At 47.7% G+C, this 13,884-nt stretch overlaps 1 pseudogene across 1 annotated transcript in view; it reads left to right on the forward strand.

The window, feature by feature from the left end:
- Positions 1-10,587, forward strand: part of LOC308421156 (eukaryotic translation initiation factor 1-like) — a 31,057-nt pseudogene extending 20,470 nt beyond the window's left edge. Inside the window, exons 2-3 of the transcript in view lie at positions 10,048-10,160; positions 10,351-10,587. The product of the transcript in view is annotated as a eukaryotic translation initiation factor 1-like (transcript). The remainder of the gene's footprint in view (positions 1-10,047; positions 10,161-10,350) is intronic.
- Positions 10,588-13,884: the final 3,297 nt, after the last annotated feature.

Here is a 13,884-nt window from a genome sequence, read left to right on the forward strand (position 1 = left end):
TTCTACCCTTCCGTGAAGAGATGTATCTATGGTCGCTCCTTTTAAGTCAATCAGTACACATCTCTCACTTTTACAAAAAGATTTAATGTATATTATGTCTTAGTTCGGGTTTCTGTTGCTGCGAAGAGACACCATGACCAAAGTAACTCTTATAAGGACAACATATCATTGGGCCTGGCTTACAGTTTAATCGGTTCGGTTTGTTATCATCATGGTGGCCAGTGTGGCTGCCTACAGGCAGATAGGGTGCTGGAGAAGGAGCTGAGAGTTCTACGTCTTGATCCTAAGGCAGCCAGAAGGAGACTGTCTTCTGCAGGCAGCCAGGAAAAGACTTGAATTCCACACGGGGCGGAGTGTAAGCATAGGAGACCTCAAAGCCCACCACCACAGTGACAAACTTCCTTCAACAAGGCCTAATAGTGCCATTTTCTGTGGGCCAAGCATATTCCGACACATGAAGCAACAGGGAGCCAAGTCTTTTCAAACCACATGTAACTCTATGTTTGTGAGTGTTTCATCTACATGCCTGTTTGTGCTCCACATACATGCCTGGAGGTCAGAAGGCAGCAACAGATCCCCTGCGATTGTGGTTACAGATGCTTTTTTAGCCACTATGTAGACACTGAATCCGGGTCCTCTTCAAGAGCATCAAGGGCTCCGAACCACTGAACCATCTCTCTAGCTTCTCTCTGATTATTTTTAAGGTCTCCTTGTGTCTGACTTCACCTTTGGCTGTACTCACAGTGTGTGTGTGTGTGTGTGTGTGTGTGTGTGTGTGATTCTTCTATACACCCCTTTATACATATGATTCTGACTCATTACTTCTTTCTTCGACCATGTCTAATATGTCCTTAAATCTAACCTTTAAATCATTGTTTTCAGGTATAATTTTTAGATCTAAAATTTCTACTTAAAAAAAAAAAGTTTCAATTCTGGGCCAAAATTCTCCGTCATGTCTCTTATTTCTATGTTTCAGAAATAGTGTTTTTTAATTAAATATGTGTCTAATAAACTCACACCCAGAACCCCTGAAGTAGTTTTTTCCTCCGTGTTTGTTTATGTGTTGGATTTGCATCATCTTGTCTGCTTTCTCTGTTGGGTTTTATGTTTTGTGTTTGTTCCTATTTTGTTTCTTTGTGTTTTGTTGTAATTGTTACTGTTGCAGTTACAAAGTGTTTGTTGAAATCTTCTGACACAGGGAGTTGAATATGAGCCAAATGCAATAATATATGTATAGAAACCATGATGAAACTCATTATTTTGTGTGTTAAAATGTAAACAGATGAAGGGGCAGGAAGGATTGCTCAGTGGTTAAGAGCTCCAGCTGCTCCCACAGAGCCTAGGTTTGGTTCCCAGCGGCATATAGTGACCCACAAGCATCTGTAACCCCAGTTCCAATAGATTCAGTGCCCTCTTCTGACCTCTTTGGCCATAAGGCACATATATGGAACATGTACATGCATGCAGACAAAACGTATACATAAAATTTAAATTTGTATTAAGGACTTATTAATTTCATTTGGAATAGTAAGTAACACACACCTGAAATCCTTGCCTTACAGAGGCAAAGACAGAGGAGAGTCATGAACTTGAGTTAAGCCTGGACCGAACAGTGAGTCTCAGGCAAGCCTGGGCTACATACTGACATTTTGTCTTATAATTGGGGGAGGGGAGGGAGGGAAGAGGGAGGGAGGGAAGAGGGAGGGAAGGAGGGGAAATGTTTGGTTGTTAATGCGTTCAAATGTATTATAGTTCTTTTAACAAATAACTTTTGAAAAGAAACGTGTTAAGTACTTGTGAATAAGCTGATGCGATATATAGAATGTGTAAAAATTATCTAGTTGAGGAGGAACAAGAGGTTAGCTGGGAGGCAGAGAAACAAGACTGATCATTATTGGAGTGAAGTTGGGAGTGTTTCCGATGCATGGTGCTTTGCCTAAGAAAAGCCCTTAAGGTTTATTTTTATTTCATTTATTTTACTTACATAATTTGTATATTGTCCTGTGTGTGTGTGTGTGTGTGTGTGTGTGTATGTGTGTGCATGCATATGTGTCTTTGTGTGTGTGTGTGTGCGTATGTGCGCCTGCACGCACACTTGAGAGAACAAATGCTGAGTTCCACAGAGACCTTTTTCTAGAGAGAATTTGCAAAGGCATCAGCAGCCACGGAGGGTGTAGGTATTGTATCCCCTGGAGCTGGAGGTACAAGTGGGCCACTGATAGATGGCATGAGTCCTTTGGAGCTGGACCCCGGTCCTCCAGAGAAGCAGCCAGGGCTCTAAACCACTGAGCTCCCCAGCTGCAGCAGTGCTGGCCTACCGTCTACCTTCTAAGAAGGGCTGAGAGTGTAGTAGCTCAGTAGCAGAGGGTTCACCTCATGTGTATAAGGTTCTGGGGCATTCCCAGCATGCAAAAATAAATAACGACTTAGTTTTAAAATAGGTTTTACTGTTCACACACACACATATAGACACACACAGGCACAAACACACACATGAGCACGAGTGCACACACACCAACACACACAGGCAGGCACACATGCATGCACATATGCACACACATGTGCACCCACCCTGACACACACAGACAGACACCCTACAGCTTAAGTTGGATGTGGTGATACACCTGTAAACCCTGTACTTGGAAGGCAGAGGCTGGGGGATTGCAGTAACTTCCAGGCTAGCCAGGCCTTAGTAAGATCCTTGTCCTACCCACCACTATCCCCCCACCAAAAAAAAAAAAAAAAAACAGCTTGTGCATATGAATGTGCTACGGGTCATCAGAGCAGTTTATTTTTCTGAGTTTTTAGAAAAGAAAAGAAGAGAGCCCAAGATTTGTATAACTTATTGCCTTTCATACCAAACAGGATCCATCAGGATAATAATTTTAAATGAGCATAGTTAAAGGATGGGCAGGCTCCGTGTTTTTAAAATAAAATTAGATTCCGTGTGCATTGCAAGGGAAGCTTGAACCAGGAGGTTCATGAACGGGTGGTGGGAAGAAGGAGAAGCTCAAGCAAGGTGCTGGGCAGGAGAGCCGGCCAGTGTGTCTGAGAAGGTAAGACCACCTTCACTCAAGGTGCTGGATAGAGTCTTGTAGGGAACAGTCCGAAGCCAGAGGCAGGGACCAGGAGACCTGGTGAACTTGGATGAAGTGTCTGGGGAGGAGAAAAGCACCTAACAGCAGCATCACAGCTTCAGAGGCAGAGGTCTGGAGATGATGGGACAGGCCATCCCAGAGCAGATTGGTTGGCACTCGATCCTGCAGGCCCTGGCAAAAGGCGTTTAAAAAACCTCGCTTGAGGCTCAGCAGGTACATGTGCCTGCCATCAAACCTGAATTTGATCCCCAGGAACCACGGGATAGAAAAAGAGAACCAACACCCTCAGGCAATCCTCTGACCTCTACACCACCGCACACACTTACACATATGCAAATTTGTACAATAATCAGTGTTTACAAAGTTAATGGGCAGTGGTGGTATACTCAGGAGGCAGAGGCAGGCAGATCTCCATGAGGTCGACACCAGCCTAGTCTCCAAAGTGGGTTCTAAGGCTGGTTAAAATGAAAAACAGTGTCTCTCGAGGAGAAATATATATGACTGATTTGCTTGACCCTGGAAGCCATTTCTTTCTAAGGGGCTGAGGCTGTGAAGCACATGGGGTGGGGCCTCTGCTGACTGGAAGAGGCCTTTGACATCACTGGGACCCGGAGGTGCTGAGGAGGTGAGGAAGCAAGTGGGAGACCAGGAAGCGACATCAGGGGCCTAGGCTTCGTTTTTAGAATGTGTGGGACTCTGAAGGAACGAATTGGCTGATGATTCAGGGTAGGGTCTGTAGGAATGACTACAGGAAGTCTGTGGGCAGAAGAAAAAAGCCCAGAACAGACAATGGGACTGAGGAATCCTTAGAGGCAGAGGAAACTGAAGGAGTCCGAGCTTGCCTCCGTGAGACTCGGAGCCCTGAATGCCACCAACAGCTCTTATCAGTGTCCTCCTCCGAGTGAACATCGGAGAGATAGGCCCTACCCTCCTGACTACTTGGTACTCCATGGTGAGGATGGACAAGCTACAGAACCCACATCTCAACCTCCATCCCTCCTCCATCCCATTATGGTTTCAGGAGATTCCATGACCATGACCGCCCCTGTCAACACCACAATGTTTCCGTCATTACACCCACTGTGACCGCCATTGCTGTGACCACCCCCATCACTGTCCATCCCACCACAATAATTACTGTCACCAACACAGTTCCTGTCCTTAGAGGGGTCTCCTATTCTGAGAACATACACACAGCCAAATAAAGCAGCAGAGGCCAGCTAGCGCCTATGGATTATGCGGCTCGCCTGTAGCTGCCAGGCCTTGTGCTTCTGGCTTCCTTCCGGAGAAGGACATGTCAAAAGCTGAGTTTTCTTTTACCTCCGCATCTTTCCCATGGCCAGCTATACAGCCTTCCTTAATTCCTACCCCGCCCCACCCCAAATCTGCCATTCACCGTCTCTGAGATGGAAAAATTAAACAGATTTTTCTGAGGAAACAAATCCTTAGGGAAGGGAGTGTATGTGGAAGGATTAGGGGCTGGCTGGTGCCCAGTTGTCCTTGGTCCTCTGAGATTCCAGCTCCCTGTAGGGGCATGTTTCCCCATTCACCAAGGACCCCTTCATTCCCCACCAACCATTTCCTCACGACAACCTAAAAACCCCAGCAGCCCTACCCATAAGCCCTCTCGCGGGCCTGGGTGGATGGAGCCCCGAAATATGAAGATAGACAGGAGGAGGCCGGGAAGAACAGCCTGGAAGAGCATTTCTGTGTTGAGCAACTTGTTCTGAGTGGCTTGCCAGTTCCCCCTCCTCACTAATCCCCAGGGGCTGGGGAAGTCAGGAAGCAGCCTCTGGAACAGCTTGGCACAGCCATGGTGAGGGGAAGCAGACAGGCTTGCTCACACAACCACTGCTGGGAGGTATAGGCACGGCACCAACCTCTCTGAGCTCCACTGCCTCCTATGCCAAGGGAACACTTGGGACACAGCCCATTCATAGCCACACAGGCCATCTCCTCGCCTCAGCATCCTTGAGCACATGCCTCATGGTCTCTGCCTCTTCCCCCTGCCCCTGTCTGTACCCAGAAAAGTCCAGGCCTGCTTCCATCCTCCTTAGCAGGTAGGGAGGCTTGTGCCACCTAGTTTGATGCTTTTGAGGCAGGACCTTGTTACAGAGCCCAGGCTGTCTTTAAATCTGCTGTCCTCTATGCTCTGCCTCCTAAGTGTGACAGTGACAGTCACACCCAGATTCGGCTCCCCTATTTAACGGCCATACCTTTTGCTTGTCTTCTCAAAAACCATTTTCGCCTGTTACTCTTTTGGTTCAGGGGCTTACCATAGCTCCCCATCACCATGATGATATTAAAGGCCCCTCTCCTGCAGCCCCAGCCCTAGCTCCTCCATTCCCCCGGGAACCCCTCACCCAAGGGCCTGACTGACCCACAGCTCCAATCTTCTGCTGCCTCCTGAATCCTTCCCTGACTTCTGAATAGGGACTAATTCATCCATCACTGACCTCCGGCAAACTTAATAAGCTATCAACAAACCGAATCTCAAGCAGCATGGCGGGGGGTGAGGAGGAGGGCCTCTCAATAACAAGTTATAACCCACTTACCAGGCGGATTTGCTTAGGGAAAGAAACAGGTAATTGAATCTCTCCCTCCGGGCACCATCTGTCTCTGTGGCTGGAGCCTCACCCATCCAATGCACACCTGTATCCAGCAGCCCAAAACCAATGAGTACCGGTATGGGGGGGGGTTAATAAAATCATTGCATTATTTTATTGGAAAAGGCGTGGGTGTTTTGGGAGGACCGGGGGGGAAGGTTTTCAGAAGATGAGAAGAAATAAAGACCAAAGTCAGGAGAGAACAAGATAGGAACAGCACCCCCTGATTTACCTGAAATGAAGTGCACTCGGAGAGCCCGGTCCTCGGTATTTCTGTTCCCTTTGATGCTCAGCCACGCTTCTGTACTTGCAAGTTTCTGGCATGGCTGCTTAGTACACAATTTCCCAGACAGTGGAAGACGCTTGGATGCTGCAGTTCCCCAGGACAAGGGGCTCCACCCAAGACTGGCTCCAGCTTTCTGAGGGAAACCCCACCCTTTCCCTGACCCCCCCCCCCTAACACCTGCGGCAAGCTATCTCATCCCTGCCCCGCAGAACCTCTGGAACCTGGGAAGCATGCTGGTAATATTTGTCCTCGATAGCTGAGGATTACAGGGAGCAATTACAATCTTAGAGCCGTAGAATCCCAGCCTGCGGTACGCGCCCCCTTACATTACCCCCATTACCCTGGAGACAAGGCTTGCCTTCCGGTATCACTTGTGGTGATTCAGGACCTGACAGCTGGACAGTAACCAAGATCTGCTTTTGGAGTGGTAACTGAGCCGTGCTCCTTGCTTTGAGCCCTGTTCCTCACTATGCTCACAGTTCCTGTTGAGACCAGCAGACATGTAGCCCCCGTCCCCAAAGCCAACCTTCCTCCAGGCTCCCATTACAAAGGAGGATGAGGCCCACATTTAATTCAAGTCAAGGCTGCCTAGCAGCAAGGACAGGCATCATGGGGAGAGCTGTAGGGCCCGTCAGGGAGCCAGGCCAGAGAGGTCATCAGGATCAGAAGCCACAGGATGCCCAGGCCACTGGGGATGCTGGGCAAGAAGAAAAGGCAGGATGATGAACTGTATTGGTAAACGAAGTGAAGAAGATAGACATTTTGTGGGCATCTGAACTGTCTTTTAAAATGTTATTTTATACCCCTGGCTGGCCTAGAATTCATTGTCTAGACCAGACTAGCCTCACATTCCCAGAGATCCTTTGCCTCCTGAGTACTGGTATTAAAGGTGTGCGTCACCATGCCCAGGTCTCTCTGGGTTGCACAGGCTGGTCTTAAACTCTCAACAATCCTCCTGCCTCTGCCTTGTGAGCAACAGAATTACAGGAACTGTTCCAGTACACCTCAGCTCTGTCTGACATCTTGATCCCATGTCATGACAAATGGGTGTGATTATCTGTACACATCACTCCAGACACGGAAACGGGAGGCCGTGAGTCTCTCAGGCCTGGTGATGTTCAGAGATCATCAGATGAGTCGGCTGGAATGTTGGGAGGACTCAGACAAAACAGACAGCAAGAGGCTACGCTGCTCTCTCGCCTTGGGAAAGAGTCCCACGACCTTATTTAGGTCATCGTATGAGTTTGACTTAGCAGAACCAGCTGTGTAAATCATGAGTCCTGAGTTCAACCTTCACCCTGACTCTTGCTACGTAACCTACGGTTACAATCCTAAATTCTCCAAGCTTTAGATCCCTCTACTACAAAGAGAGATTAGACTGGCTTGCAATTATTAAATGATTAATACATGCCAGGTGCTTCACAATGATTTGCATGAATTAGTTCACTTAATTCTAACAAAAGCCCATGGAACAGTTACTATTACTTCCCTCGTTTCATGTATTAAAAAAGTAAAAAGCACAAAAAAATAAATAAATAAAAATAGAGGCAGGGGGTAGTGGTGCAGCACTTGGGAGACAGAGGCAGGCAGATCCCTGAGTTCAAGGCCAGCCTGGTCTACAGAGGAAGTTTCAGGACAGCTGGAGCTACACAAAGAAACCCTGTCTCAGGGGGAAAAGGCACAACAGAGTTAATAATGAATCGATGCTTTTCGATTCCACCATATGCACTGCCTAGAGTCTCCTGAGGTTAAGTGACGTTGGGTAATGTGCTTCACAACGGAAACACAATAGTTCACATTGGAAGCCAAGCATGGTAGGGAACGCCTCTAAATCCTAGCACTTGGGAAGCCGAGGCAGGAGGATCTTTGTGAGTTCAAAGCTATCTACACATCGAGTTCTAGGCCAACCAGACCTATAGGGTAAGATCTTGTCTAAAATATGAAAAAGGGGTGGGGGGGGATGAAGCCTCCTGCATCATGCTCAGTAAACTTCCCGAGTTTATATCTACATTCAGTTCACAGATCGCCAGTGGTCATTGCACTCCAGTATTTGCACAATGCACATATCAGCGAACCAGAAAACAGGAAAAAGACTCTGTCTGAAGACAGACTGTGGTGGTCACCATGGGGTGAACCAGAAATGGATACCAGAAGGTTCCTAGACAAGAGGGTCAGAGAAGTCTCTGCTCAGGGACATATGATAAGACAGAAGAGCCCAACTTGTAGACATCTGGGTGAGTTGTCCAAACAGAGGGGACAGCTGGTACAGATGTTCATCACAGGCTCTCACCTGGAATGTCCATGAAACAAGAAGGTTCGAGGGACAAGATAGATGAGAGACCAAGGGGTAGAGTGAGGAGCAACGTGGGGTGGGTAATTAGGATTTCGTAGACAGCCATGTGGTGTTGGCTTTTTTTCCAGAGGGAGAAGAGAGTCTCTATCTGAGCAACCCATGGTATTCTGCTGTGTGGTTCAAGATCCCTGGCTACTAAGGAGAATCTGAGCAAAGCGGGGATGGTTCCAAGCCACTGTCAGAATCCAGCTGAGACAGGATTGCAGGCTTGACCAGGTGCTGATGGTGACCCTTGAGAGCAGTCAAATGTGGATGCATTCTGAAGACAGAAGCAGTTAGATTCACTCACCGTTTGCACTGTTGCTGTAGAAATAGAGAGAGAAGCTTAGGTTAGAATGGGGATGTGGCTCAGGATAAAAACACTTGTATGAGGCTGGGTTCTACACCTAGGTCTGATGGGAGAGACAGGAGAAGATAGAAGAGGAGGAGGAGGAAGGCACTGAGCTGGAGAAGGCATAGCCAGAGAGTTGGAAGAAAAAGTGGAGAATCATGTCCTGCAGGCTGAAATAAGAAAAAACACAGAAGACTTCTCTGGAATGAGGCATGAGTGCTTTCAAAGAGTAAATGTCTTTCAACTAAAACATCGCATTTCAAGAATGTGTTCTGAGTAAATACAACTGAGTGTGCATTTAGTTTCACTGCCAAGCAGGGGTGTGTGTGTGTGTGTGTGTGTGTGTGTGTGTGTGTGTATGGGGGAGGCAGGGTTCTTGACTTTGTAGACATAATATCAAAACCAGAAAGCAGCCTAATTCTTTGCAATCAGGTGATCACCAGAATTTGAATACTCAATGACCCTTGGACAGATTTGTCTGTGCTTTCTTACTAAGTACAAACAAGCAGGTTATAAATTGTGATCGTCAACAAGACACCACATTAGTCAAGAACAGGGAGACCACTCCAGGTACTCCCTTCTGCCTAAATGCAGGGAATTCTATATTTACAGCGCTGGGAAGGGCTGGCTCAGCTTTCCTGTTAGGTTTTAGGAAGTCAGGAAGTGGCTGAAACCACAAGACACCTGAGCCTCTAGGATCAAAGCAGAGCAAAAGCCTAAATCTTGTATCTGCCAAAGCCCACACATCTGCCCTCAGACGCTGAGCAACACTCCAGCTGAAGTTTCTCTTCTATTCACCAAACCCTGTGGCAGTGTCTCTCTTTGGCACCCAGGGGATTCTGAAGACTCTAGTTCTCTGGCTTCTGGTCCCTTCTGGGCAAAAGAGCTTAGACTATAAGAGGGAAATATCCTGAGCTGCCAGCAGACAGTACTGCACACGTTCTTAGTATGACTTTGCAAAGAAAACATGCCAAAGACAAGGCTGATAGGATAAACACTGTGGTGAACCAGATAACATCCCCTCCTCGTCCACACCCCCTAATGCCTGGAACTTATGAGTGTCATGTCACCAGGCAAAGGGGACTTCACAGACATGATTAAGTCTATAGATCTTGAAATTAGGAGACTCTCAGGAGTCCTTAAAAACAGAGACTATTCCCTCTGGCTTCCTATCTTCTTCTGCAACCTTCTCCCAAGGCTTAGAAAAGAATTCTCCGCCCCAGTCACTGAGCTGCTGCCGAGGACTCAGCTGCCCCCCCCCAGCTCCCTCACTTCCTGATACTCCATCCCCCCTGACCCCCCTCTCTCACAGTCGCCTTCCGCAGGCTGTTTCTACCGAGAAATAGAAATTGTATCGTAAGTCCACTATCTAGAACCTCTGCTCTTTCCACCCTTTTGCTGATGCAAATAAGGGTGATGATCTGCTTCCTGCTGGCACTGAGGATTATATCAATATAAGAATTCAACAGAGAGGGCTGGAGAGATGGCTCAGCGGCTAAGAGCACTGACTACTCTTCTAGAGGTCCTGAGTTCAATTCCCAGCAACCACATGTTGACTCACAACCATATGTAATGAGATCTGATGCCCTCTTCTGGTGTGTCTGAAGACAGCTACAGTGTACTCACATACATAAAATAAATAATTAAAAGCAAAAAAGAATTCAACGGAGAAATAGTGATCCCTTATAACTGTCCAAGGGATCACTGATGATTATAATAAAAAGGAACTAGTGAAGGCGTTTAAGAAGAAATTTGCTTACAATGGTCCTGTAATTGAGCATCCAGAATATGGAGAAGTAACTTAGCTACAGGGTGACCAGCTCAAGGACACGTTCCACTTCCTGGTAGAGACTGGACCAGCTAAGGACAATCAGCTGAAGGTTCGTGGGTTTTACGTGCTTGTGGCTTTCTGAAGCTTACGTGAGGATTTCCTTGCAATGAGTAGAATTTCCCTTCTGTCCCTTGGTCCCTTGTCACATGTTTAAAAACCTCACAGCTTGTATAATGTAATCATTTGGGGTCCACTTTTAACTTGGACCAGTGTAACTCCTTCATGCAATAAACTGAAAAGAGCCAAAAAAAAAAAAAAAAAAAAGAAAAAAAAAGAAAAAAGAAAAAAGAAAAAAGAAAAGAAAGGAAAAGGAAAGGAAAAGATTCTCCAAGTCCAAAGACCCCCAGTTCAAGGATGGGAGGTGTCATTTTCTCTAAGTAACACCAAGTTGTTGATCCAAAGGAGAAATTGCATTGTTTCTCAAAAGAGTTGCTCTCTTGGCTTCGTCTCCCTCAGCACATCTGGGATGTGTTTTCTAGAAGCTTCCCCCTGAGGCCTGGGCCTGGTACAGAAATTGAGGAGACTGGAAATGAGTAAGACTTAGGCCAGAACACACCAACAGCACCTACTTTCCACAGAAAGCCACATCAGTAGCGATGCCGCCATGGGATGCCGCCATGATTTTGTAAGATAGTTCCTGGGAAAGCCCTCTTGGGTTCTGGCTGAGGGAAGAACTCAAGTGCCCCAGGCTCCCCACGTTACCTAACACTGCCTTTGTTCCTTGTCAAAGACCAACCTTCAGCACCTATCTTGCCTCTCCAAGTTTTCCCCTCTGAGCACCCTGCCCAGGATCCTGACTCCATCAAACTAGGCCATCCTGGCTCTTCTGCCTTTAGCCTCCTTTAATAACAGAGATCTGCCCCATGTGACCACCTTCTCTCTGTATTCCCAAGTCCCTGTGGCTGGAAAACAGAGTCAGTCCAGGTACTCCTTCTGAAACATACCAGAAGGTAGCATGGAAGGCTCATAAAAGTCCCCGATACTCCCAGCACGGCAGCTGTCTAGTCTCCTGCCTCTGGAGCAGGCCTCTGGCCTTTCTTGCTAGACATAGACACCCATGCTTTGCTTGTTCCTCACTCTGCTTAGAGCCCCACTGATGTGCTTGTATCCATGTTCCTGCGAGTGTGAGTGTGTGTGTGTGTGTGTGTGTGTGTGTGTGTTGTGCATGCATGTACGTGTCACCCATGCATACACGTATGTAGGCCAGAGTTCAGCATTTGATGCCTTCTTCAGTCTATATTCACTTTACAGAACCTGGAGCTCAGTGCTTTGACTCCACTGCTGGCCAGTGAGCTTCCTCCAGCCCCACCCCCTGGGATTCTCTGGTCTCTGCCTGCCTCCCAGCACTGAAATTACAGATGTGTGCCACAGTGCCTGAGCTTGGTGTGTGTGCCTAAGATCTGAACTTCAGTTCTTTAGCTTCACAGCCAAGCACTCTCCTCACTGAGCTAAAGTTCTAGTCCCCCGCCACCCCTGTCCCCTGAATTTGTATATTTTTGATCCTTTCTCATGAGAAGAAAAGGAAGGTGTCTAACCCCTACCAGCAATAGAAACAAAGCCCTAAGGTCACCTCCCATTCTCCTAAATGACCAAGGGCCCCGGAGGTTTGTTTCGTTCATGCTTCCCCTGTGTGAGGGCTCAGACATCTGAGGATTCCTCTCCCCTGACCACCGGGCCTCATCCCATCACCCACACAGTGCCCACAGCTCCTCCATCTCCACGTGACATCTGCCCTGGAAACTCACCCAACTTTTTCCCCACCCCCCAAAATCCCTGGCACAGAAATGGTTTCTTCAGGGTAGTGATGGTATTACCCTACCCAGGGGAAACGTGGGAAGGTAGGATGGGTTCACCTGAGGTAAATGGGCAGCCCAGGGCAGGGAGGTAGACTGCAGTGCCAAGGAGAGAATGGCTCTGAGGAGCCTGAAGGAAGAGGCTGGTAAAGGCTCTGACATTCGCAAGCACCTGTCTGGAGGAGCAGCTGAGGTAGGTAGGCAGTTTGTCCTGCCTTCAGCCTCAGAGCTCTGTGTTCTCCCATCCCCCACTCAGTGTGGGACATCTGCCTCACCCGTGTCCTTCACCATAGCGTGGGAGAAGTCAATGGCTCCTGACTGGCTCTCACCATAGACATAGGGGCTCAAGAAAGCCCTGAGGTGAAAGACAGACAAGCTTGACAGGACACAAGTATCAGGATCTCAGTGTTTTGTTTTGTTTCTTTTAAGATTTATTTATTTATTACATATAAGTACACTGTAGCTGTCTTCAGACACACCAGAAGAGGGCATCAGATCCCATTACAGATGGTTGTGAGCCACCATGTGGTTGCTGGGAATTGAACTCAGGACCTCTGGAAGAGCAGTCAGTGCTCTTAACCACTGAACCATCTCTCCAGCCAAGAATCTCAGTTTTCTCCCTATGAAAGGTGTCTCTGCTCCTTGGCACCACAGCCTGCCTTCCTTCCCTGACCCGCCCATCTCCCTCCCAGCCTTCCCCCACACCCTGTCTTCCTCCACCCCTGCTTACCTCCTTCTTCTCCATCTTGCGGGGATCTCCTCCTTCTAAGCAGTTTTACTCAAAGGAAAATGCTGTCTATGGTTTGGATAAGTGTCCCTCAGTGCTTGAAGTCTTGCTCCGTAGCCCATGGTGACACTAACAAGGGTGGGAACTTGAAGGGCCTGGTGGAGACACTTAGGTCGGTGACTCTTGCTGTACATCCCTCCTGAGGTAAACAAGCTTCCTCCACCTCATATTTCGCACTGTGTACTGAGCAGGCCCACAGTGACTTAAGAAACCTTAGAAACTGTCGGCCGAAGTAAACCTTTTTTTCTCCTGAAGATGGTTTCTGGGTAGCCCTGACTGTCCAGGAACTCACTCTATAGACCAGGCTGGCCTCAAACCCACAGAGATCCTCCCACCTCTGCCTCCCCGAGTACTGAGATCAAAGCCACCACGGCTCACCCTGTCTACATGTAAACTGAAGAGATCAGTCTGTTCAACACATTTAATGGACACGTTCAGGAACAGCCCTGTTAAAGAAATGTCACTATTGCCAAAAATGACCACCATCAGTATTAGCACTGACCTGGAATGGTTTGACCAGGCTACTAGGTTAAAATAAAATTGACTAAGAGATACATACATACTTTTTTTTGGAAGAAAGAATTATTACCACTGGATAGTGTTATTCCATACATGAATATTCCACAAAAATCACTCTCGTGTGGGTAGAGCAATTGCTGATCTTGCAGAAGACAGGGGTTGGATTCCCAGAACCTACATGGTGGCTCTCAGTAATCTAAGACTCTAGGTCTGGGGGATCCAGTGCATTCTTCTGGCCTCTGCCAGCACCAGGCATGCATCTGGTGCACAGACACACATG

The sequence above is a fragment of the Micromys minutus genome, assembly GCF_963924665.1.
Source record: "Micromys minutus genome assembly, chromosome: 5".
Taxonomy (NCBI): Eukaryota; Metazoa; Chordata; class Mammalia; order Rodentia; family Muridae; genus Micromys; species Micromys minutus.